The sequence below is a fragment of the Leucoraja erinacea genome, chromosome 19 (genome assembly GCF_028641065.1).
Source record: "Leucoraja erinacea ecotype New England chromosome 19, Leri_hhj_1, whole genome shotgun sequence".
NCBI classification, from domain to species: domain Eukaryota; kingdom Metazoa; phylum Chordata; class Chondrichthyes; order Rajiformes; family Rajidae; genus Leucoraja; species Leucoraja erinaceus.
The window spans coordinates 951,140-975,301 of NC_073395.1; the positions used below are offsets into that span (position 1 = coordinate 951,140).

Consider the following 24,162-nt stretch of genomic DNA (forward strand, 5'->3'; position numbering starts at 1 on the left):
TCATTCTAGGCAAGCATAGTGTGCCAGCTCCAGGGAAAGTCAAAGAGCCACGGCTACAGATATCTGATAAAGCCTGGTTGCTGAATTCAATGTAAAATGAAAACAGAGCAACTCCAGATCGAGGAGCAGTTAGATCAAATGGAGTACACACTTCAATACCTCAATCCTGCAAACTATGCTTTGTTCAGTTCCCTCCAGTTACATCTTTTAGTTTAGTGATGCAGTGTGATAATAGGCCCTTAGCCCCACAAACCCTTCAGGCCCACTGGGCCTGTACATGCTAGAGTTTAGAAGGATGAGGGGGTATCTCATTGAAACTTACCGAATAGTGAAAGGCTTGCATAGAGTGGATGTGGAGAGGATGTTTCCACCAGTGGGATAGTCTAGGCCTAGTCACAGCCTCAGAATTAAAGGAAGTTCCTTTATGAAAGAGATGAGGGGGGATTTATTTAGTCAGAGGGTGGTGAAAGACCAAAGGTAGATCACAAAATGCTGGAGTAACTCAGTAGGATAGGCAGCATGTCTGGAGAGAAGGAATGGGTGATGTTTCAGGTCGAGACCCTTCTTCAGATTGATGTCAGGGGAGTGGGCGGGACAGAAATAGAATGTAGTCGGAGAAAAAGAACTGGTGGGAGAAGGGATGGAGAGATAGGGAAAGCAAGGGCTATTTGAAGTTAGATATGTCAATGTTCACACCGCTGGGGTGTATGTTACCCAAGCAAAATATGACATGCAGTTCCTCCAATTTCCATTGGGCCTCACTCTGACAATGGAGGAGGCCCAGGACAGAAAGGTCAGTTTGAAAGATCAGCCATGGTTGAATGGTGGAGTAGACTTGATGGGCCGAAAGGCTTCATTCTGCTCCTATCACTTATAACCTTAAGTTCGCACCGACCAGCAATCCCCGCACGTTAACACTATCCTACTCACACTAGGGGATAAGTTACATTTAACCAAGCCAATTAACCTACAAATCTGTACGCCTTTGGAGTGTGGGAGGAAACCGAAGATCTCGGAGAAAACCTATGTAGGTCACGGGGAGAAGGTACAGACAGGACCCATAGCCGGGACTCTGGCACTGTACAGCTCTACTGCTACATCTGAAATGTGATTTTGATTATTTCCAGAACAGTAGAATAAATATTCTTGACAAAAAAAGCAACAGGCTAGAAATTCCAAATAATAAGTGCCTGACAATTACTTCATCAAATTATTTCCATCTACCTGTCATTTATTTGATATAAATTCACCTCTCTGACAGGGAAGTACCATGAAGGCATGTGAAACATTCATTTACCAGTGTTTCCAGAAGGAATCCGCAGCCTCATGTGACAGATAACATACACAGGAAACATTGATTGGCATCAGCTGGATTCATGTTTGGGTGTGACCCGGGTCTGCTGTGGTGAATTACTTCAGTGACAACAGCCAATGTTGATTTTGTTGCCAAGCATTTATAAACTGCTGGTACACAGAATTGCTGGAGAAACTCAGCGGGTGCAGCAGCATCTATGGAGCGAAGAAAATAGGTGACGTTTCGGGCCGAAACCCTTCTTCAGATATATAAACTGCTAATTGCTACACAGAAAAAAATAGTACAGACCAGATTAACACAAAATACTGGAGTAATTCAGCAGAACAGGCAGCATCTCTGGAGAGAATGAATGGCTGACATTTCAGGAGCATTTTGTGTCTATCTTCGGTGTAAACCGGCATTTGCAGTTCCTTCCTACATGGTACAGACCAGATTCTGTGCAACTGTCCAACAAAATTAAAGTTAGCTTTTAACAAGCAGATATGATCTTATTTTTCAGAAATAGAGTTAGAGTATTTTCATTTCCTGTTACATTGTGGGCACACCAGTTTCTTTGAAACCAACATATGAATAAAACATGCAAACAGACTACAGGGATTGTAACCCTGTAAATACAACAAATTATCACATTCAAGTCATTATTCAAATTCCCCACAGCCGATGGAGAATTTAGAGAGTTCAACATATTAAATTTAAAAGTATCAATAAAGATTATATTATTACAACAATTTATCTAGTAGTCAATTCCAAAGATGTACAACTTGATCATTCCAAATTTAGACACAAAAAGCTGGAGTAACTCAGCTGGACAGGTAGCATCTCTGAGAAAAGAAATAGGTGACATTTCGGGTCGAGACCCTTCTTCAGACAGGGTCAGGGGAAAGGAAAAACCTCTCCAGAAGGATAATTCCAAGGATGGTTGAGTCGGCAGAGTGGGCCACAGGAGGCCCTGAAGCAGCCTGGGACTCAATTAGATTGGACATCGCTCTAAGTGGCTGAGCATGTGGACCGGACGTGGCCTGCAGCAGCACGGAGTGGTAGAGCAGCGGTGGAGGACATCAACACGTCGCCTGGCCAGGACGTCCCTTGCAACTCAAACCTTGTGCTACCACCAGGACATTAGACCTTTATGGCCAAGTGAGACACTAACATTGTGGTGTCTCCTGTGTACTAACTCAGTGTGGTCTACTATCTTGCATACTTATACTTAATATGATTATGCCTAATAGACAATAGGTTCAGGAGTAGGCCATTCGGCCCTTCGAGCCAGCACCACCATTCAATGTGATCATGGCTGATCATCCACAATCAGTACCCCGTTCCTGCCTTCTCCCCATATCCCCTGACTCCGTTATCTTCAAGAGCCCTATCTAGCTCTCTCTTGAAAGTATTCAAAGTATTCAAAGGTTTTTATTAGTCACATTCACATACACCGAGGTGTAATGAAGTGAAATGCTTTTTGCCATTTTGCAGCACACAAAAAAAAAGAATACTGACATAACACCAATGAGAGTCTTAAACACAAAGAACATCCCCCCACAATGGCTCCCACCATGAGGGAAGGCACAAAGTCCAGTCCCCATCCCCAGTTCGTCCATTGTCGGGCCTATTGAGGCCTCCACAGTTGCCTCTACGGAGGCCCAATGTTCCTGGCTGTTCTCGCCGGGTGGTGGTGCTCCGGCGTCGGGAGAGTCCTCAGAGCGGCATGGGAACCCTGGAACGGACGCCTCCGTACTGGAGGCCGCGGCTTCCGAAGCCGACAAGGCCGCACCGGATGGAGCTCCACAACAGGCGATCTCGACGCGAGATCCCAGGCTCCCAGTGTAAAGTTCGGTGCCGCCGCCCGCAGCTGGCCGCTCCACAGTCCCGCAGCTCCGCGATGTTTTACCAGGCGGTCTCAGCTCACCGGAGCTCCAGCGCGGCGACCCAGGCAAGGCATCGCCCGCCCCACGATAGCGCTCCAGCGCTGTGCCGCCGCCGAAGCCGAGGTTCTGGGCGGTCCGCGACAGGAAACGCCGCTCCAGGCCCGCGAGGACGGGTTGATGCTGCAGCCCGGAGAAAAGCTGCCTCTCCGACCAGGTAGGGACCCTGAAAGGTAGTTTCCCCCTCCCCCCCCCGACCCCACACACAAAAAAGTCTAGACCTCCAAACAAAACACTTTAACTAACTAAAAATAAAAAATAAAACGGTGAAAAGACGGACAACTGCTGGCAGGGCAGCCGCGCACAGGACAGCGCCTCCTAGTATCCAGAGAGCCAGCCTCCACCGCTCTCCGAGGCAGAGAATTCCACAGACTCACAACTCTGTGTGAAAAAGTGTTTCCTCATCTCTGTTCTAAATGGCTTACCCCTTATTTTTAAACTACAGGCCCTAGTTCTGGACTCCCCCTACATCAGGTACACGTTTCCTGCTTCTAGCGTGTCAAAACCCTTAATAATCTTTTATGTTTCAATAAGATCCCCTCTCATCCATCTAAATTCCAGAGTATACAAGCCCAGCCACTCCATTCTCTCAGCATATGACAGTGCCGCCATCGGTACGGTAGGATTGTCACTAAATTGTATGCAGAAACAGAATTTCACTGTACTTAGGTACACATGACAATAAAATACCATGGAATCATAAAACAGTTCTCCTACCTCTTAAGTGGTCAACTTCTCATTCTGGGACAATCCTCCTAAAACCTTCCCTGGTCAATACCCTCACAGCCTTGTATAGTTGGTAAATTATTTAAACCCCATTAATGATTCTCGTGGCCACAGAATATCTGCAGCTTGCCAACAACTTATCCAGACTCACTAATCTACACTCTGTTGTGATTTAGTCAATCCTCAATTCACGCTGATATATACTTCCAGTGACACAAACTATTGAATTGTACTACAACCTTATAGAAACATAGAAACATAGAAATTAGGTGCAGGAGTAGGCCATTCGGCCCTTCGAGCCTGCACCGCCATTCAATATGATCATGGCTGATCATTCAACTCAGTATCCCGTACCTGCCTTCTCTCCATACCCCCTGATCCCCTTAGCCACAAGGGCCACATCTAACTCCCTCTTAAATATAGCCAATGAACTGGCCTCATCTACCCTCTGTGGCAGAGAGTTCCAGAGATTCACCACTCTCTGTGTGAAAAAAGTTCTTCTCATCTCGGTTTTAAAGGATTTCCCCTTTATCCTTAAGCTGTGACCCCTTGTCCTGGACTTCCCTAACATCGGGAACAATCTTCCTGCATCTAGCCTGTCCAACCCCTTAAGAATTTTGTAAGTTTCTATAAGATCCCCTCTCAATCTTCTAAATTCTAGAGAGTATAAACCAAGTCTATCCAGTCTTTCTTCATAAGACAGTCCTGACATCCCAGGAATCAGTCTGGTGAACCGTCTCTGCACTCCCTCTATGGCAATAATGTCCTTCCTCAGATTTGGAGACCAAAACTGTACGCAATACTCCAGGTGTGGTCTCACCAAGACCCTGTACAACTGCAGTAGAACCTCTCTGCTCCTATACTCAAATCCTTTTGCAATGAAAGCTAACATACCATTCGCTTTCTTTACTGCCTGCTGCACCTGCATGCCTACCTTCAATGACTGGTGTACCATGACACCCAGGTCTCGCTGCATCTCCCCCTTTCCCAATCGGCCACCATTTAGATAATAGTCTGCTTTCCTGTTTTTGCCACCAAAATGGATAACCTCACATTTATCCACATTATACTGCATCTGCCAAACATTTGCCCACTCACCCAGCCTATCCAAGTCACCCTGCAGTCTCCTAGCATCCTCCTCACAGCTAACACTGCCCCCCAGCTTAGTGTCATCCGCAAACTTGGAGATATTGCCTTCAATTCCCTCATCCAGATCATTAATATATATTGTAAATAGCTGGGGTCCCAGTACTGAGCCTTGGGGTACCCCACTAGTCACTGCCTGCCATTGTGAAAAGGACCCGTTTACTCCTACTCTTTGCTTCCTGTTTGCCAGCCAGTTCTCTATCCACATCAATACTGAACCCCCAATGCCTTGTGCTTTAAGTTTGTATACTAATCTCTTATGTGGGACCTTGTCGAAAGCCTTCTGGAAGTCCAGATACACCACATCCACTGGTTCTCCCCTATCCACGCTACTAGTTACATCCTCGAAAAATTCTATAAGATTCGTCAGACATGATTTACCTTTCGTAAATCCATGCTGACTTTGTCCAATGATTTCACCACTTTCCAAATGTGCTGCTATCCCATCTTTAATAACTGACTCTAGCAGTTTCCCCACTACCGATGTTAGACTAACTGGTCTGTAATTCCCCATTTTCTCTCTCCCTCCCTTCTTAAAAAGTGGGGTTACGTTTGCTACCCGCCAATCTTCAGGAACTACTCCAGAATCTAAAGAGTTTTGAAAGATTATTACTAATGCATCCACTATTTCTCGAGCTACTTCCTTAAGTACTCTGGGATGCAGCCTATCTGGCCCTTGGGATTTATCGGCCTTTAATCCATTCAATTTACCCAACACCACTTCCCGGCTAACCTGGATTTCACTCAATTCTTCCAACTCCTTTGACCTGCGGTCCCCTGCTATTTCCGGCAAATTATTTATGTCTTCCTTAGTGAAGACGGAACCAAAGTAGTTATTCAATTGGTCCGCCATATCCTTGTTCCCCATGATCAACTCCCCTGTTTCTGACTGCAAGGGACCTACATTTGTTTTAACTAATCTCTTTCTTTTCACATATCTATAAAAACTTTTGCAGTCAGTTTTTATGTTCCCTGCCAGTTTTCTTTCATAATCTATTTTTCCTTTCCTAATTAAGCCCTTTGTCCTCCTCTGCTGGTCTTTGAATTTCTCCCAGTCCTCCGGTATGCTGCTTTTTTCTGGCTAATTTGTACGCATCATCCTTCGCTTTGATACTATCCCTGATTTCCCTTGTTATCCATGGATGTACTACCTTCCCTGATTTATTCTTTTGCCAAACTGGGATGAACAATTTTTGTAGTTCATCCATGCAGTCTTTAAATGTCTTCCATTGCATATCCACCGTCAACCCTTTTAGAATTAATTGCCAGTCAATCTTGGCCAATTCACGTCTCATACCCTCAAAGTTACCTTTCTTTAAGTTCAGAACCATTGTTTCTGAATTAACAATGTCACTCCCATCCTAATGAAGAACTCAACCATATTATGGTCACTCTTGCCCAAGGGGGCACACGTACAACAAGATTGCTAACTAACCCTTCCTCATTACTCAATACCCAGTCTAAAATAGCCTGCTCTCTCGTTGGTTCCTCTACATGTTGATTTAGATAACTATCCCGCATACATTCCAAGAAATCCTCTTCCTCAGCACCCCTGCCAATTTGATTCACCCAATCTATATGTAGATTGAAGTCACCCATTATAACCGTTTTGCCTTTGTTGCACGCATTTCTAATTTCCTGTTTGATACCATCTCCAACTTCACTACTACCGTTAGGTGGCCTGTACACAACACCCACCAGCGTTTTCTGCCCCTTAGTGTTTTGCAGCTCTACCCATACCGATTCCACATCCTCCAAACTAATGTCCTTCCTTTCCATTGCATTAATCCCCTCTCTAATCAGTAACGCTACCCCACCTCCTTTTCCTTTCTGTCTATCCCTCCTGAATATTGAATATCCCTGGATGTTCAGCTCCCAGCCTTGGTCACCCTGGAGCCATGTCTCCGTGATCCCAACTATATCATAGTTATTAATAGCTATCTGCACATTCAACTCATCCACCTTATTACGAATGCTCCTTGCATTGAGACACAAAGCCTTCAGGCTTGTTTTTACAACACTCTTACCCCTTATACAATTATGTTGAAAAGTGGCCCTTTTTGATTTTTGCCCTGGTTTTGTCTGCCTGCCACTTTTACTTTTCACCTTGCTACCTATTTCTTCTACCCTCATTTTACACCCTTCGGTCTCTACGCTCACACATTTAAGAAACCCTTTCCCTTTAACCCCATCCTCCACTGTCCCATTCAACACCCCACCCCCCTTATTCAGTTTAAAGCCACCCGTGTAGCAGTGGCAAACCTGCCTGCCAGAATGCTGGTCCCACACCTGTTAAGATGCAATCCGTCCCTTTTGTACAGTTCCCCCTTACCCCAAAACAGATCCCAGTGATCTAAGAATCTAAATCCCTGCCCCGTGCACCAGTTCCTCAGCCACACGTTCAGGTCCCGTATCTCCCTGTTCCTGCTCTCGCCAGCACGGGGAACTGGAAGCAAACCGGAGATAACAACCCTGGAGGTCCTGCTTTTCAACATTTTTCCGAGCTCTCTAAAGTCACGTTGCAGAATATTCATCCCCTTTTTTCCGACATCGTTTGTGCCGACATGCACTACCACTTCCGGATGTTCACCTTCGCCCTTGAGGATTTTCTGCACTCTGTCCGTGACATCCTGGATCCTGGCACCGGGAAGGCAGCACACCATCCTCGCATCCCGTCTGTTGCCGCAGAAACCCCTGTCCGTACCTCTCACGATGGAGTCTCCCACTACAATGGCCTTGCCTGCCTTAGGCCTTTTTGGTTTTGGCTCAACAGCCCTATTCGCATCACAGGCCAGTCCGCCGCTCACGTCTTCTGTCCCAACAGCTTCTAAGCGGATGAACCTGTTTACAAGAGGTACACCACCCGGGGACGTTGGCATTCCATGCTTCCCTCCCTTTCTCACTGTCTCCCACCTTCTCTCTTCCAGTACCTTAGGTGTAACAATGGTACTGTAGGACTTGTCAAGGAACGACTCCGTTTCTCGTACGAACCGGAGGTCATCCACTTGCTTCTCCAGTTCCCCAACACGGCCCTTCAGGAGCTCTACCTGGATGCATTTTTCGCATTTGTAGCAGCCAGAGGCACCAGCGGTGTCCTTGACCTCCCACATACTGCAAGCATCACACTGAATCAGCTTGCCTGACATCTCCTTCTTTGGTCTCTCCCTCTCAAGCGTATTGCGTGGTCTCCTCTCCTCAGCCTCTCGAGCCAAAGACTCACACTTTTCTCACAGGGCACTTCACTCACTGCCGCTCGCAAAGAGCTGTCCTGCTTAAATTGACTGATAAATTGCCTGATTTACCAATTTACAAAGCAAATTCCTCAGTTTTCAACTGTTTTCACCCCTCTCCTCCCACTTGGGCTAGAGCCAATCAGTCGTATCTCTTGCTAATCTGTTGCTGCTGTTGTTCCTCCCAAATCTACAGCAGTTATGGCACCTTTTCGGATGCGGAAATCCAAATGTGTTGCATCTCCTGGTTTACTTTGACTCACCTCTTTCGTTACATCTTCAAAGAACTTCAATACATTTGTCAATATGATTACCCTTTCATAACATTGTGATTTTTCCATTCCAGCTATATTTTGCGTATTACTGGGTTCCAGCATTTTCCGCAAGAACAGATGTTGGGCTAATCAGTCTGGACACTTTTTCCGGTAGGCGGCGCGGTTCTGGCCAGCAGCGGCCTCTGCAGCCTGTCCGCGTTTTTATTATTTTTGTCTGTGTTTTTATGTAGTGTTTGTTATTTTATGTTGGGGTGTGTGTGTGGGGGGGTGGGGGTGGGGTGGGAAACTTTTTGAATCTCTCCCTGCACTGGAGACCCGACCTTTTCTCGTCGGGTCTCAGTCGTCGTTGAGGCCGCAACGAGGAGCGGCCTCCAACAGGAAGAGACCGGGGACTCAGGTCTCGACTCACCGTTGCCGTCGTGGAGCTGGCCGAGTCCGGAGCGCCGCCGCCGCCGCCGCTGCTGCTGCGTCGGAGGCTCTGGGTCTGTGGACGACGGCGCCGGGAGCCCACGGCTCCCTGGGGGGAGACCGCTTTTCGGGGCTTCTGCGGCGGCGACTTCTCCCGCCCGAGTTGCGGGGTCGAAGAGCTCCTGGAGCGGGGCCTGACACCACTGCCCCGCGCGGCTGGAATGGCCGCGGACTGTGCGAGCGCACACCGGGGGCTCCAACATCAAGACCCGGTGTGCGACCTCGCACCACCCGGCGTGGCTTTAATGGCCGCGGGACAATCGCCATCGCCAGCCGGGGGCTATGACTTTGACTCTGACATCGGGGGGGGGGGGAGTGCAGTGGAGAGATAAGTTTATTTGGCCTTCCATCACAGCTATGTGATGGATGTTTATGTTAAATGTAATTATGTTGTGTCTGGGGTCTATTTGTGTGTAATGTATGGCTGCAGAAACGGCATTTCGTTTGGACCTCCAGGGGTCCAAATGACAATTAAATTGATTCTGATTCATTCCAGCTCTTTGTCTCCACTCATTCTTGATTAAGGGCATTATATTTGCACGGTTCTAAACCATTATATAAATTAGAAAAACAGGACCAATGCATCCACTTGGCACATTTCATGTCCAGGTTACCTAGAGTCATGCAGCACGGACTAACCCAAATCTTTCTAAACTTTTCCTATCCATGTACCTGGCCAAGTGTCTTTTAAATGTCTCTAAACCTTTTGAGTATTGTGTGCAGTTTTGGTCTCCTAATTTGAGAAAGGACATTATTGCTATTGAGGGAGTGCAGCGTGGGTTCACCAGGTTAATTCCCGGGATGGCGAGGCTGACATATGATGAAACAATGAATTGAATGGGCTTATATTCACTGGAATACAGCAGGATGAGAGAGGATCTTATAGTAGGACAGGCTAGATGCAATAATTTTTTTCCTGATGTTGGAAGAGTCCAGAAACAGCGGTCACAGTTTAAGATTAAGGGGTAGGTCATTTAGGGCTGAGATGAGGAAAACCTTTCAGCCAGAGAGTTGTGAATCTGTGGAATTCTCTGCCACAAGAGGCAGTGGAGGCCAATTCACTAGATGTTTTCCAGAGAGTTAGATACAGCTCTCAGGGCTAACGGAATCAAGGCATATGGGGAGAAAGCAGGAATGGGATACAGATTTTGGGTGGTCAGCAGTGATCATCGCGAATGGTGGGTTAGCTTTCATTGCAAAAGGATTTGAGTATAGGAGCAGGGAGGTTCTACTGCAGTTGTACAGGGTCTTGGTGAGACCACACCTGGAGTATTGCGTACAGTTTTGGTCTCCAAATCTGAGGACGGACATTATTGCCATAGAGGGAGTGCAGAGACGGTTCACCAGACTGATTCCTGGGATGTCAGGACTGTCTTATGAAGAAAGACTGGATAGACTTGGTTTATACTCTCTAGAATTTAGAAGATTGAGAGGGGATCTTATAGAAACTTACAAAATTCTTAAGGGGTTGGACAGGCTAGATGCAGGAAGATTGTTCCCGATGTTAGGGAAGTCCAGGACAAGGGGTCACAGCTTAAGGATAAGGGGGAAATCCTTTAAAACCGAGATGAGAAGAACTGAGTTGGATGATCAGCCATGATCATATTGAATGGCGGTGCAGGCTCGAAGGGCCGAATGGCCTACTCCTGCACCTAATTTCTATGTTTCTATGGTGCTGGCTCAGGCCGAATGACCTACTCTTGCACCTATTTTCTATGTTCTATGTTTCTTTCCTTTCCAAGTACCTGACCAAATGTCTTTTTAATATTGCTATTGTACTTGCCGCAAGTACCTCCTCTGGCAGCTCGCTCCATAGACCCACCACCCTTTGTGTGAAAACTCTGGCTTAATTTGGGTGTGAAAACTCTGGCTTAATTTAAATGCAAAAAATCTTCTCAATGGCCAACTTTGTTCCTGTATAATGTTAAGGAGGTTGAGTGCTATGAGATGAAAGAGTAAGTTATGTGGTTATATAGACTGGAGATAGAAAAAGATAGACAAATAGCTTGGGAGACAAAAAGGGAATTACAAAAAATGCCTGTAGTTCAATTCAAAATGAAAGGAAAAATAACAAATTGTGAAAGGATCATTTAAAAAAAATATTGTGATATTATTTTGAATGGTTTTGTAGCACATGAAAGGCTAAGAAATTGCCGCACAGTATTTGTACACAAATACAACAAGCAATGTCATTAAGTTGCAAAGAATGCAGAGAAGTTTTACAAGGATGTTGCCAGGACACGAGGGTCTGAACTATAAGGAAAAATTGGGCATGTTGGAGAGGAAAGATTAAATAAGTTCAGAGGGGCAACATTTTCACATCGAGGGTGGTGGGTATGTGGAACGAGGAAGGTACTAACAATATTTCAAAGACATTTGGACATGTACATGGATTTGAAAGGTTTAGAGGTAAATTAGGTAAATGGGCCAAATTTGGGCAAATGGGAGAATATTCGATGGAGCATCTTGGTCAGCATGGACCAAAGAGGCTGTTCCGTGCTGAATGACACTATAGGCAATCTGCAGTTAAAATCTAATTCCCAAAGGCAGCGCCCTTTCACTGTTAGCTCAGGGAAAGAAATCTCTTACAATCTGCACATACTAATCCACAAATCTCAAACACTTTCAAACTCTGGAGCTGTAAAAAAGGACTCAAAAGATAAAGAAATGATCAAGACCAGTGTTAAACAGACTTTAAAACTTTCCATAAAACACCAGCATCATGACCTTGAACTGTGGTGCAACTTTAGATTTACACTGACATCATTCGGAACTGGATTATATGTGGGGAAACTCATTTTGACTCACTGTTTTTTAATTATCTATAAATGTTTTTGGCAAAGGTTCTGCTGAAGCCATGCAAATTATTGAAGCAATTAGTATGATTTAAAAGCAAGCACTTATAATTTACTTATAATCAGTGTTTCAGCTTTCTGGAGCAAAAAGCATTGCCTAATATTTATACCCTTGCTTCAGCAAAGATGGATGGACTTTCATGCTATATGGTACAATGTCTGGTATCACAAGCACCAAGTGTTTTTTCTTCGTATTTGAGCACAACTAGCAAGATCCAACAGGTTATTTAACCACAAACATTGAAGACCTAATCTATCCTCAGGTGACAACTACACATATGCTTCGTCATCAGGGGTCAATGGACAGTAATTAATACTTAATTAGTAAATTAGTACTGAATTAGTCTAAAGAAGGGTCTCGACCCGAAACGTCATTCATTCCTTCTCTCCAGAGATGCTGCCTGTCCCGCTGAGTTACTCCAGCTTTTTGTGTCTACCAGTAATTAGTATTTGGAAGGCTAGCCAAAACCTGCAAGTATTAATGACATTTGTAACATCACCCTGCTACACAGGCTTAGGTTAACTCACTTGACACTGTAGATCAGGAAACTGAACTTCCTGATCAATAGAGGCAATTCACTCATTTGAAAACCACATTAGTGGCCACGTTTAGGTCAGAATATCATTTTCGCAAGAATGAGGGTTCTGACTGAAAAGTTGTCTGTCTCTTCACCTCCACAGATGCTGCCTCGCCCACTACGTTCCTCCAGCACTCGCTGTTTTGTCATGTATCCAGCACCTGCAGTGCCTTGTGTCTCCATCAATTTCTTTCTTCAAGTCTCTGTGCAGAATATGACCCCTTTTTGCTTGTTAAAAATAAATGCCTCTTTCATTGTGACACCATAGTTCTTGCAGGAACCAGTCGAAACCTTCTCAACCCTCAAGATCAGGCAGTAAAATGGAGATCCATTGTTCATAAATGGCTTTTGAATTCAAATTCCACTGACTGTAAAGAAAATTGGGCAGAGTCGGGAATCCACAAAAGCCCTTTTCTTGCAATGTCCAAATTAAACTTTCCTTCATGAAGTTCAAAGGAGTACCATTCCTATATATTTTCATTCTCTGCAAAAGAATTATAGCCATTCAAAATGACAATATTTATGAAATTGTAAGCACAAGGGAGTTGTGATATACGCTGCTCATAGATTTATTCAGTGAAATCTACACATTTTGTCAAGCTGGAACGGGTATAGAGAAGATTTACAAGGATGAGGGTCTGAGCTATAGAGAGGTTGAGTTGGCTGGGACTCTATTCCTTGGAGCACAGGAGAATGAGGGGTGATCTTATTGAGGTGTATAAAATCATGAGAGGAATAGGAAAAAAGTTAAGTGCGAGCCTTGATGCGTTGCCCCTTGGATTGTCACCTTGTAATGGTGGTGGAGAAGCTTGTGCGGTCCCGAGATCCTGAGAACGATGCCGTCTGGAGCTATGCTCCTGGTGGGGCCAATCCTGGTGGCAAGGTCGAGGGGGAGGTCTCTGTCAAAGAGCAATCCAACCAAGACCTCAACGGTGGAACAGGCGAAGGACGATGGCTGACTTTAGTGGAGCGTCACAACGGCTGGGAAGGCGGATGGATGAAGGCTGCAGCAGAAAAGGGTCTCCGGTCGTCTTGGACTCATTGCCACTGGATCCTGACCCAGATCTGTCAAGGACCGTGTGGTGGCTGTCTGTGCACCAGTCTCCCCATGTTAAACAAAGTCACGCACAGGCGTTCTCCCAAAAGAGGACAGTTATACTCGTTTCGAGTGACCGCCGATGATGCTTTACAATAACATGGGAAGAGGTTAACCTCTCGATATAACTCACTTTGTTGGAATAATCCTGGTTGAGGAGTGATTAAATAGCTTTCAAATGTGAAAGTATTATTTTATCAGTTCAATGTAACTTGGTAAAAATATACACAAGGAACTGAAGATGTTGGAATCTGAAGCAAAACACAAGGTTCTGGAGGAGCTCAGCTGGTCAGGCAGCATCTTGGATGAAATGGACAGGCAACATTTAAGTTTCAGGGAGAACCACCATTGACCAGAAACTCTATTTAACCAGCCACATAAGCACTGTGACTCCAAGAACAATTCAGAAGTTGCTATTGTGTGGTGAACAATTCTACTCCCAACACTTCAATGCCTTTCCAACATCTTACAGACCAGTTAGTCTAACATCGGTAGTGTGGAAACTGCTAGAGTCAGTTATTAAAGATGGGATAGCAGCACATTTGGAAAGTGGTGAAATCATTGGACAAAGTCAGCATGGATTTACGAAAGGTAAATCATGTCTGACGAATCTTATAGAATTTTTCGAGGATAAGAGTCAAGAGTCAAGAGAGTCAATTTAATTGTCATTTGGACCCCTTGAGGTCCAAACGAAATGCCGTTTCTGCAGCCATACATTACAGACAAATAGACCCCAGACACAACATAATTTACATTTTACATAAACATCCATCACATTGCTGTGATGGAAGGCCAAAAAGATGTAACTAGTAGCGTGGATAGGGGAGAACCAGTGGATGTGGTGTATCTGGACTTCCAGAAGGCTTTTGACAAGGTCCCACATAAGAGATTAGTATACAAACTTAAAGCACACGGCATTGGGGGTTCAGTATTGATGTGGATAGAGAACTGGCTGGCAAACAGGAAGCAAAGAGTAGGAGTAAACGGGTCCTTTTCACAATGGCAGGCAGTGACTAGTGGGGTACCGCAAGGCGCAGTGCTGGGACCCAGCTATTTACAATATATATTAATGATCTGGATGAGGGAATTGAAGGCAATATCTCCAAGTTTGCGGATGACACTAAGCTGGGGGGCAGTGTTAGCTGTGAGGAGGATGCTAGGAGACTGCAAGGTGACTTGGATAGGCTGGGTGAGTGGGCAAATGTTTGGCAGATGCAGTATAATGTGGATAAATGTGAGGTTATCCATTTTGGTGGCAAAAACGGGAAAGCAGACTATTATCTAAATGGTGGCCGATTGGGAAAGGGGGAGATGCAGCGAGACCTGGGTGTCATGGTACACCAGTCATTGAAGGTAGGCATGCAGGTGCAGCAGGCAGTAAAGAAAGCGAATGGTATGTTAGCTTTCATTGCAAAAGGATTTGAGTATAGGAGCAGGGAGGTTCTACTGCAGTTGTACAGGGTCTTGGTGAGACCACACCTGGAGTATTGCATACAGTTTTGGTCTCCAAATCTGAGGAAGGACATTATTGCCATAGAGGATCTTATAGAAACTTACATAATTCTTAAGGGGTTGGACAGGCTAGATGCAGGAAGATTGTTCCTGATGTTGGGGAAGTCAAGGACAAGGGGTCACAGCTTAAGGATAAGGGGGAAATCCTTTAAAACCGAGATGAGAAAAACTTTTTTCACACAGAGAGTGGTGAATCTCTGGAACTCTCTGCCACAGAGGGTAGTTGAGGCCAGTTCATTGGCTATATTTAAGAGGGAGTTAGATGTGGCCCTTCTGGCTAAGGGGATCAGGGGGTATGGAGAGAAGGCAGGTACGGGATACTGAGTTGGATGATCAGCCATGATCATATTGAATGGCGGTGCAGGCTCGAAGGGCCGAATGGCCTACTCCTGCACCTAATTTCTATGTTTCTATCTACAAGGTCAGGATCGTGATGGAAGGAATGCTTTAAATTTCCTTGGATGATTGTTCCTCCAACAACACAGAAGAAGCTGGACACTAGCCAGGGCCTTTTCAAAATTCCCCCCCACACCAGCAACCAGCAACACTTGGAGAAACAAGCACAACAGATTCCAGCTCCTGATTCTATCAATTTTCATTCCTCATTGTCAAGTCGTGTAACGTGTCAATTCGGCACACAATTGCAGGTTTTTCCAGACTCTATGGTAAAAAAAGGGAGAAGCTTTAAATCACTGGGATCTCTAGATTCCTGGCACTGCTAGTTGCAACAATGCTCCGTTAAATCCTCTGAGGCTCCTTGTTAGTACAGGAGCTATTATTTGCAATTGGTACCGTTTAGTGTAGTTATTGGGGTCAAGGGAAGAGCATTCACGCTGCAGCCCTGTTTCCACCAATCTTTCCACCACCGCGCACAAGAAGCAACAAGACAGACACCATTGTGTGGAGATGCCGAGAAGTGTGGTTCAGCTCTGGCTGCACAACTTCTAATCTTGGGTGTGGACTCGATAAGAAGTGTAGTTAATTACATAACAGAATCCATGAGCTAATATGAAAAATATTCAATTACATACCTCCAAAAATGTATGAGCAATGATCAAGAACACAGCTGGTTTCAGCAAGCACTCCTCAAAACAGATGCTGAACAAAGTTGCAGCGGTCCACACCCCAGTCATAGGCAGTGCTCTGTTCATCCAAAGGCAAAACATGTGTCCTGCAAGTACTATATTTCCTGGCTTGTCAAATAACTTCTAGTTCTAAGAGTAAAGTGTCATAATTTCTGGTACTCGACTAATGGAATATTGTCTCACTAATTTAATTGAGTTTTTTGTGGAGGCAACGTATGAAATTGATGAAGGCAGGGCAGCAGACATTGCCTGTATGGACTAAGGCATAAGGACTAAGGATTCTGCACACTAAGCTGATCCATGAATTTCCCGAGAGGCAACGGAGCACTAATTAATCCTAGATATGTTATTATTATTGTTGATACCCAGAAATTACAATTACTTTAAGCTTGGCAAAGTTGCAATGAAGTCAGTTTTGGCATTATTGCAAAATAACATGTCTTTTGAAGTGTGCTCTAATACGTATTGAGATCCTTTTTCCCTGTGGCTATCAAACGGTGTAACACCTCCCTCTTCTGTCACGGGTAGACTGACCCCCCCCCCCCCCCATTTTTGCACAATCACAATCCTAGACTTTCCACTCGTCATTTTAATTTCAAGTTTCATGTATCTTGTTGTGTTTCATGACTGTTGTCAGATCAATTTCCCTCCTGGGATAAATAAAGTTCTATTGTATTGTATCGTAAATTGACACTGAAAGACAACACTGCAGCCTTGCCAACAGTCTGTCTGTCTCTTCCTTCTCTGTTGTTTCTTTAATATGTGTTAAATGTATGTTTTTAGTGTTCTTTTCTTGTTTTATGTTGGGCGGTGGGGAAGTGGTTGGCGGAAACTTTTTGTTAAATCTATTACCTCGACGGATATGCGATTTTCCGTATCGTATCACCATCCGCACTGCGGGCTAACATCAAGGAGCTGGAGGCCTCTGCTGGAGACGGGCTTCAGGAGCTCCAACCACGAGAGCCTGCGGATTTTATTATCGCAGAGCTCGCGGTCCCTTTGCCAGGGATCGACCTCTGGCTCCAATCGTGGGAGCCTGTGGACTCCACATTGTGGGGCTCGCGGTCTCTGGTTAGAGACTGACTTTGGGAGCTCCAAGCCACAGGAGCTTCGATCGCCCCGACGTGGGGGCTTCGACCGCCGGCTGCGGGAGTTTCGACGCCCCGACGTGGGGGCTTCGACCGCCCCGACGCGGGAGCTTCGACGCCCCGACGTGGGGGCTTCGATCGCCCCGACAGATGGTTCGACCGCCCCGACCGCGGGAGAAAAATGACGGAAGATTGGACTTTGTTGCCTTCCAGCACAGTGAGGAATGTCGGGAATCCACTGTTTTGGATGTGTATGTTAACTTTTATGTAGTTGTGCGTCTTGTTGCTTTTTTTCTGTATGGTAAAACGATCTCAAGACGGATCACAGATGCTGCCTGACCCATTGAGTTCCTCCAGCACTTTGTTTTATTGAGAAATAGATGGTGCTGCAACCAAAAATTGTTGTGCAATTTAGATTTCTATCAGCATGACTTTTATGTTGAGTTTATTATTGATGCGTTTATCGAGGTAGAATGAAAAGCTTTTGTTGCGTGCTATCCAGTCAAAGAAGACTGCATGATTACAATCAAGCCATCCACAGTGTGATAAATATCATGTTCAGGGCGACAAGAACCAGAATCAGATCATTGTAATAAAAAAAATACAGTTCTACCTGGTCTTTCAGTATAATCAGTTTTATTCAGAACCATTAGTCCTTAATCAGCAAATTTCCTTCAGATTTTGAATTAAATTTGAGATCCTGCAACCTTATATCTCATTTCAAAAGGTTAAAAAGAGGCCACACCCAGTAAGCACTCATTACTGGTGTGAACTAAACATGCTGATGGTACACTGCAAAAGTGTCACAACTAACATCTAACTTCCTTTCCAACTTTGCCACAAACTTTGTAAATGATAACAAAGGCTTTGTTAAGGCTTTAATATCAAAGCCAGTAAGTGCAAACACATTAACTGATATATTTTAAAAAGACGAATGCAAAATTTGGATTAATGAACTAGGCTACCTTCTTTGCCAGATAGTACAGAGAGCCATTGAGGACTAGGTAGTACCTGTAATAGACACAAAATGTTGGAATAACTCAGCGGGTCAGGCAGTATCTCTGGATAGAAGGAATGCCATTGTCCCGCTGAGTTACTCCAGCATTTTGTATCTATCTTTGGTTTAAATCAGCATCTGCAGTTCCTTCCTGCAACAGGTAGTATCTGTAGTAATAGAACAGGATGAGCCAGTGGTTTCACAAGAAACTGTAAATGCCGAAATCTTAAGCAACATACAAACTGCCAGAGGAACTGGCAGCATCTATGGAGGGCAGGATCAGACGAGGTGGTTTGGGACTTCTGACTGATGGAATGGGGGTGGAAGAAAACTGGAAAATAGAGATGTCGGAAAGACAAAGCCTGGCTGAAGAAGGGTCTCAACCCGAAACTTCACCTATTCCTTCTCCAGAGATGCTGCCTGTCCCGCTGAGTTACTCCAGCCTTTTGTGTCCATCTTGGCAAGTGAAAGATGGATACAGCTGAGGGGGGCGATTAGCAGATGGATGGAGTAAGTGACAAAGCGTTTAAAGGAACGCTTCAGGGAACGGGGGTTCCCCTCCCCTACTATAGATGAGGCTCGCACCAGGGTCTCTTCCATACCCCGTAACACTGCTCTCTCTCCCCATCCCCCCCACTCGCAACAAGGGCAGAATCCCCCTAGTCCTCACCTTTCACCCCACTAGCTAGCACATACAACACATAGTTCTGTCAGTTTCGCCACCTCCAACGTGACCCCACCACTCGCCACAACGTGACCCACCACTTCCCATCTCCCCCGTCTGCTTTCCGCAAAGACCGCTCCCTCCGTAACTCCCTTGTCAATTCTTCCCTTCTCTCCCGCACCAATCCCTCCCCGGGCACTTTCCCCTGCAACCGCAAGAGATGCTACTTGTCGCTTTACCTCCCCCCTCGACTCCATTCAGGGACCCAAGCAGTCGTTCCAGGTGTAAGAGGTTCACCTGCATCTCCTCTAGCCTCATCTATTGCAACCACTGCTCTAGATGTCAGCTGATCTACATCGATGAGACCAAGCGTAGGCTTGGCGATCGTTTCGCTGAACACCTCCACTCGGTCCGCATTAACCAACCTGACCTCCCGGTGGCTCAGCACTTCAACTCCCCCTCCCATTTCATATCTGACCTCTCTGTCCTGGGCCTCTTCCATGGCCAGAGTGAGCACCACCGGAAATTGGAGCAGCACCTCATATTCCGCTTGGGCAGTCTTCACCCTGGTGGTATAAACATTGAATTCTCCCAATTCCGTTAGCCCTTGCTGTCTCCTCCCCTTCCTAGCTCTCCCTCAGCCCTCTGGCTCCTCCTCCTCCTTTTTCCTTTCTTCTGCCCGCCCCCACCCTCCATCTGAAGAAGGGTTTTGGCTCGAAACTTTGCCTATTTCCTTCGCTCCATAGATGCTGCGGCACCCGCTGAGTTTCTCCAGCACTTTTGTCATCCTTCGAGTAAGTGACAAAGGCTGGAGGTGAAAAGGTGGCAAAAGGGTGTCAGATAGGAAAGCGGAGTGAATTGTAAAGCTGGAGGGAGGGGATCGTCTCTCAGCCGCATTCACCTTTCACTTGTAGGTTTACACCACCATCTCTTTTCTGGCTTTCTCAGTCCTACCCCATCAGTCTGAAGAAGGACCTAGACCTGAAATGTAATCTGTCCATTCCCTCCACAGATGCTGCCTGACACGTCGAGTTCCTCTAGCGCTGTTTTATTATGATAGAGTGGTGAGTAAAACAAAAATAATTCTAAATTTCATGAACAGAACATTAGGGCACCAACAAGGGTAATTAAGTTGAACCATCAGCCACAACTGTGGGATTGTGTCCAATTCTGGTGCTTTATTGGAGTTGTTCCAGGGCTAACAATTAGACTGGAGATTCTGTGGTTCTCTTTGGAACAAGGACGGTTCAGAAGAGATTTGAGACAAACTGGGAGAACAGATGGTTCAAGAACTACAGAAAACAGATTTATAGCAATAAGCAAAAATATACAGGAGGATGCTGGGAAAATTATGATTGCAAATTTGCTGCCAAATAGACATATGCCAGATACGTGGTCAATCAGGGCTTTCAAAGCAGAACAAGACACAAAGTGCTTTCACAGAGTGCTGGAGTAACTCAGCGGGTCAAACAGCATCTGTGGAGAACATGGATAGGTGACGTTTCACAGAGTGCTGGAGTAACTCAGCGGGCCAGGCAACATCTGTGGAGAACATTGGATAGGTGACGTTTCACAAAGTGCTGGAGTAACTCAGCGGGCCAGGCAGCATCTGTGGAGAACATGGAAAGGTGACGTTTCAAAGAGTGCTGGAGTAACTCAGCGGGTCAGTCAGCATTTCAGGAGAACATGGACAAGGGCCTGTCCCACTGCGGGGACCTAATTTGCGAAATTAGAAGAGTTTGCGCTCGACTCAAACTCGCAGCATGGTCGACACGTGGTCCTAGGAGGTTCTAGGAGGTCCCCTTCATGCTCGAGAGAAGATCCCGCATACTCGCTGCCTCAGTTTGGTCGAGGAAAGTTTTTCAGCATGCTGATCAGCATAGTTCTTTTGAAGCAGCAGTTCCAATTGTTTGATATTATTTGATATGGAGGAGAAAATATAATAGCTCTAAAACCTACCTTAATTTTGCAATCTCACTAAAGATAATCCCCCTTTCCCTCACCCCTCCCTCTCTCTCCCCCCCCCCCCCCCCCCCCCCCTCCCCTCCCCCCTTTTTTTTGGCGGGGGGGTGGCGGCGAAGCTGAAGGTGGTGCGGGCCCAGTGGGCGGGGGGGATAAAGGCGGCGTGGGCCCAGCGGGTGTCAGTGTGGGCCCAGCGGGGTTCAGCAGGGGTGGCGTGGGCCCAGCGGGGGTGGCGTGGGCCCAGCGGGGGTGGCGTGGGCCCAGCGGGGGTGGCGTGGACCCAGCGGGGGTCAACGGGGGTGGCGTGGACTCAGCGGGGGGGTCAACGGGGGTGGCGTGGGCCCAGCGGGCTGGCGTGGGCAACAGCGGGGGTGGCGTGGGCCCAGCGGGGGTGGCGTGGGCCCAGCGAGGGTGGCATGAGCCCAGTTGGGCTGGCGGTGTGACCTGGGCCCAGCGGGGTTGGCGTGGGCCCGGCGGGGGTGGCGTGGGCCCAGCGGGGTGGCGTGGGCCCAGTGGGGGTCAGCGGGGGCATCGTGGGCCCAGCGGCGTGGCGTAGGCGGATGATGGCTTGGGCCCCGGAGGCGAGGGGAGTGGGCCCCACCGCAGCAGCGTCTGGTGTTGTGGTTACAGCCTCTGGTTTCAGATTCAGCCACTCCCGCCCGGCGACGGGAGAACAGACAAATGGCCGTTTCCAAAGTGGAAACGTTGATTTTTTCCCCGATTTTTTTTTTTTGTTAATTTTCCTTAGGGGGGGGAAAAAGGGGGGGGGGGTGCGGTCGCAACCAACGCACCACCCCCCCCCCCCCCCCCCCCCCTTCGGACGGCCATGTTAACTATGAAAATCACATTATATTTCTATAAAACCTTGAAGAGAAAGTGACTAAACGCAAGAATGATCCACATTCAGGGAAGGAAAAAAAAAAAATCATACCTATAGCAATGAAAGCACCAAATATCTGAATATTGTAAGGAGCCTAGTTTTATCTGCCTCAATCAAATTTAATCAAGACACCAGTTGACCGACAAGGCATGACTGGATTTCTTATAAACACAACTCGGACACCTATTTCTAAGCTACTTGAAAGTGCTGTTCCTGACAGATATTGTATTCAGCAATGTGCAAATATTAGAGTTGAAACTTGAGTAAGTTGGAGAGGAAAATAGTGGAATGAAAACCTGACACGCACGGTATAAAAATCGGTTGGGCGCATTATAAAACCAGTGTAATTTAGGAACTTCTTTGTACAGAGCATTAATTACATGCAACACCAAAGTTCTGTCCCTTCATCTATGCAAGAACTGGAACATCTACAGTGTTCAACCTTAATTTTTATCAGGATCTTGGTGATTTCCAGATCAGAAATAACAATTATTGAAAGGTTTACTGATTATCCTGATTATGAATAGTTCTGAATGTGTAGCTGCCCAGAAGTGAATAGTGGAAAGATTATATTGTGACAGGTTTTGTTCTAGCACAATATGTTACTTGTAAATATTTTTGGACACTTAAAACTTCACACAATTCCTCTGAGCTATATAAAAGTGCTTTTTTTTTCCATGAGCCTCCAATACCATTCCTGTATTTGTGTACTCATAAAAATTGCTCACATTCCTGATAAAGATACATGCAAAATCTTGCTGACAAATAACTTATTTTATGTTATAGTCTTTTTGTTTTATAACCGTTCTGAACTTTATACTTTATTTTCCTCCTAAACTGCAAATTCCCCATCCTACACACATTGAATTTCATTAGCACGAAATCAAAACCACCTCCTTCTCCAATTTATGCTTCTCAGCTACAAAGCCGCAGAGCTCCTCGGTCCCTAAATTGCTTCCTGCTTTCTGCCACTGCGAAAGCGTAATGTGGTCCCATGGTTGACGTAGGGATAACGAGACCCTATTTACATCCGAGTACAGAGGCTTCAGCATAGATCCAAAGATACAGTGAAGAGCTGTGCAAGATCAGAGAAAACTCACAGCCAAAGTCTTCCCACAGCCATTACGTTTTAAAACTCAACCCCGTTATACTTGGCTCCTCTTTTCAACCTTCATGCTGTACTTGCCATTTCACCCAAGTTAGATAGGAAAGGGCAAACAGTGAGTGAGCAAGTGAACACACAACAAGGACAAAACATCCCACGTGTTTGGTAATCACTATTGCATACTAACAATTCTAAGAGGCACTTTGCTGCTAAATACAATTTGTTAAAAATAGATATCTAGATATCTTAATGCTGCCTTTTTCAGCAATAAATGGAAGAATGTAATAATGAGTTTCTCTAGTGGTGTGTTATTTGCTCCAGCTTCCAGCAATCTCATGTGCCTCCATGGAATAAGACTGATGTTTGGCAGAATGGGAAACTGCAGATGCTGTAAAACAACAGTTTCTCTCCCATGAATGCAGCTCGACTTGCTGAGTCTAAACATTTTGGCCCACCGAGTCCGCATTGACCAGCGACCCCCGCACATTAACACTATCCTACACACATTAGGGACAATTTACACTTTAGCCAAGCCAATTAACCTACAAACCTGTACATCTTTGGAGTGTGGGAGGAAAGCAAGGATCTCTTATAAAACCCACGCGGTCACGGGGAGAATGTATAAACTCCATACAGACAGCACCCGTAGTCAGGTTCGAACCCGGGTCTCTGGCACTGCAAGGCCGCAACTCTACCGCTACGCCACCATGCCGCCCTTCGGCCCACTGAGTCCATGCTGACAATCAACCATCCATTTAAACTAATCCTACAAAAAACCCATTTGTTTTTTATTCTCCCCACATTCTCATCAACTCCCCCAGGATCCTACTTTTGTTTGTGCATTAAGGATACTTTACTTTAATAACGATACTTTACTTTTTTTTTTTTTTTAATTATCCTCTTGTTCATATGGCACCACTCTCGAACTTCAATTGGGCATTCCAGTTGAAAATTGTGGTTGTCCAAATGGACTGTCCTTCATGACAGTCATTACAACAACATTCCAAATCTAGTGTTCATTTTAAGCTTTGCTGTGAACAATTAGGCATTCTGGGTTTTAATAGTTATCTATTGTTCAATGCATAGAATCCAGCCAGGTCCTTCTAATGTTGCATATTGCAACTATGCAAAGACGTCCTTCCTTGGCAGATGCAAATCTGGTACCGTCAACTAAACCTCAAGAAGGTTTCCTCACCAGCTCTCCTTAGGGTGTGCACTTTGCACAACTCCATCTTTTGAAGTACTAGATCAACAAGCA

General features: G+C 45.7%; 1 protein-coding gene across 4 annotated transcripts in view; it reads right to left on the reverse strand.

Annotated features, from left to right (window-relative positions):
• Positions 1–24,162, reverse strand: part of si:dkey-97m3.1 (fatty acyl-CoA reductase 1) — a 108,902-nt gene that overhangs the window by 41,716 nt on the left and 43,024 nt on the right. The gene's annotated exons all lie outside the window — the stretch shown is intronic.